A 3,786-nucleotide genomic window follows, 5' to 3' on the forward strand; every position below is an offset into this window, starting at 1 on the left:
AGCCCAATAAGGCTCATATACTCCCCGGTGAATTCCCGTAACTCTCCGGTACTCCGATAAATACCCGAATCATTCGGAACCTTTCCGATGTCCGAATATAGTGATCCAATATATCGATCTTTATGTCTTGACCATTTCGAGACTCCTCGTCATGTCCCCGATCTCATCCGGGACTCCGAACTCCTTCGGTATATCAAAACACATAAACTCATAATACCGATCGTCACCGAACTTTAAGCGTGCGGACCCTACGGGTTCGAGAACTATGTAGACATGACCGAGACACGTCTCCGGTCAATAACCGATAGCGGAACCTGGATGCTCATATTGGCTCCCACATATTCTACGAAGATCTTTATCGGTCAAACCGCATAACAACATACGTTGTTCCCTTTGTCATCAGTATGTTACTTGCCCGAGGTTCGATCGTCGGTATCTCAATACCTAGTTCAATCTCGTTACCAGCAAGTCTCTTTACTCGTTATGTAATGCATCATCCAGCAACTAACTCATTAGCTATATTGCTTGCAAGGCTTATAGTGATGTGCATTACCGAGAGGGCCCAGAGATACCTCTCCGACAATCGGAGTGGCAAATCCTAATCTCGAAATACATCAACTCAACAAGTATCGTCGGAGACACCTATAGAGCACCTTTATAATCACCCAGTTATGTTGTGACGTTTGGTAGCACACAAAGTGTTCCTCCGGTAAGCGGGAGTTACATAATCTCATAGTCATTGGAACATGTATAAGTCATGAAGAAAGCAATAGCACATACTAAATGATCAAGTGCTAAGCTAACGGAATGGGTCAAGTCAATCACATCATTCTCCTAATGATGTGATCCCATTAATCAAATGATAACTCATGTCTATGGTTAGGAAACTTAACCATCTTTGATTAACGAGCTAGTCAAATAGAGGCATACTAGTGACACTATGTTTGTCTATGTATTCACGTATTATGTTTCCGGTTAATACAATTCTAGCATGAATAATAAACATTTATCATGAAATAAGGAAATAAATAATAACTTTATTATTGCCTCTAGGGCATATTTCCTTCAGTCTCCCACTTGCACTAGAGTCAATAATCTAGTTCACATCACCATGTGATTTAACACCAATATTCACATTTGTATGTGATTAACACCCATAGTTCACATCGTCATGTGACCAACACCCGAAGGGTTTACTAGAGTCAATAATCTAGTTCACATCGCTATGTGATTAACACCCAAAGAGTACTAAGGTATGATCATGTTTTTCTCGTGAGAGAAGTTTAGTCAACGGGTCTGTCACATTCAGAGCCGTATGTATTTTGCAAATATTCTATGTCTACAATGCTCTGCACGGAGCTACTCTAGCTAATTGCTCCCACTTTCAATATGTATCCAGATTGAGACTTAGAGTCATCTGGATCAGTGTCAAAACTTGTATCGACGTAACCATTTACGACGAACCTTTTTGTCACCTCCATAATCGAGAAACATATCCTTATTCCACTAAGGATAATTTTGACCAATGTTCAGTGATCTACTCCTAGATCACTATTGTACTCCCTTGCCAAACTCAGGGCAGGGTATACAATAGGTCTGGTCCATAGCATGGCATACTTTATAGAACCTATGACTGAGGCATAGGGAATGACTTTTCATTCTCTTTCTATTTTCTGTCATGGTCTGGTTTTGAGTCTTACTCAACTTCACACCTTGCAACACAGACAAGAACTCCTTCTTTGACTGTTCCATTTTGAACTATTTCAAAATCTTATCATGGTATGTACTCATTGAAAAAATCTTATCAAGCGTCTTGATCTATCTCTATAGATCTTGATGCTCAATGTGTAAGCAACTTCACCGAAGTCTTTCTTTTGAAAAACTCTTATTCAAGTATCTTTTTATGCTATCCAGAATTTCTATATCTTTTTCAATCAACAATATGTCATCTACATATAGTTTTAGAAATGCTACAGAGCTCCCACTCACTTTCTTGTAAATACAGGCTTCTCCAAAAGTCTGTATAAAACCATATGCTTTGATCAACTCATCAAAGCGTATATTCCAACTCCGAGATGCTTGCACCAATCCATAGATGGATCACTGGAGCTTGCACATTTTGTTAGCACCTTTAGGATTGACAAAACCTTTTGGTTGCATCATATACAACTCTTCTTTAAGAAATCCATTAAGGAATATAGTTTTGACATCCATTTGCCAAATTTCATAAAATGCGACAATTGCTAACATGATTCAGACAGACTTTTAAGCATCGATACGAGTGAGAAAATCTCATTGTATTCAACACCTTGAACTTGCCGAAAACCTTTTTCGACAATTCGAGCTTTGTAGATAGTAACACAACTATCAGCGTCCGTCTTCCTCTTGAAGATCCATTTATTTTCTATGGCTTGTCGATCATCGAGCAAGTCAACCAAAGTTCACACTTTGTTCTCATACATGGATCCCATCTCAGATTTCATAGCCTTCAAGCCATTTTGTGGAATCTGGGCTCATCATCGCTTCCTCATAGTTCATAGGTTCATCATGGTCTAGTAACATGACTTCCAGAATAGGATTACCGTACCACTATGGTGTGGATCTTACTCTGGTTGACCTATGATACGTCTCCAACGTATCTATAATTTTTCATTGTTCCATGCTATTATATTACCCCTTTTGGATGTTTATGGGCTTTATTTTACACATTTATATCATTTTTGGGACTAACCTACTAACCGGAGGCCCAGCCCGTATTGTTTTTTTAGCCTATTTCAGTATTTCGAAGAAAAGGAATATCAAACAGAGTCCAAACGGAATGAAACCTTCGGGAGCATGATTTTTGGAACGAACATGATCCAGAGGACTTGGAGTGCAAGCCAAGAAGCAGCCGATGCGGCCACGAGGGTGGAGGGCGCGCCCACCCCTACAAGGCGCCCCCCTGTCTCATGGGCCCCTCGGGCGGCCACCGACGTACTTCTTCCTCCTATATATACCCACGTACCCCAAAAACATCCAGGGAGCCAATGAAAACAATTTCCACCACTGTAACCTTCTGTATCCGCGAGATCCCATCTTGGAGCCTTCGTGTAACGCCCCGGATTCGATGCGCCAGGTGTCCGCCAGTTATTCGCCGTCGTTGCCATGTCATTTGCTTGCGTGTTGCACTTTGCCATGTCATCATATGCATTTCATATCATGTCATCATGTGCATTTCATTTTGCATACGTGTTCATCTCATGCATCCGAGCATTTTCCCCGTTGTCTGTTTTGCAATCCGGCACTCCTATGTCCTCCGGCGTCCCCTTCTTCTCTCCTGTTGTGAGCGGGTGTTAAACTTTCTCGGAATGGCCCGAGGTTTGCCAAGCGGCCTTGGTATAGCACCGGTAGACCGCCTGTCAAGTTTCGTGCCATTTGGAGGTCGTTTGATACTCCAACGGTTAACCGGGTAACCGCAGAGGCCTCCTTTCTCTTTGCAGCCCAACACCCCTTCCAAAGTGGCCCAAAACCCATCTAGCTCCCCTCCATGCTCTCGGTCGTTCGATCACGATCGCGTGGCCGAAAACCGCTCCTCATTTGGACTCTCCTAGCTCCCTCTACCTATATAAACACCTCCCCCTCCGAAATTCGCGGTGCAACCCTAGCCATTTTCATCCTCGCGCCGCCGGACTTGTCCGCCCGGCGGCCGGACACGTCCACCACCGCCCAGCCACGTCGCCCGACCTATCACCACGCGCCACGTCGCCCCGCCGCCCCTCTCCGCCACTCTGCCGCCGCCACGTGGCC

This window comes from Triticum aestivum, chromosome 5B, assembly GCF_018294505.1.
Source record: "Triticum aestivum cultivar Chinese Spring chromosome 5B, IWGSC CS RefSeq v2.1, whole genome shotgun sequence".
Lineage (NCBI taxonomy): Eukaryota > Viridiplantae > Streptophyta > Magnoliopsida > Poales > Poaceae > Triticum > Triticum aestivum.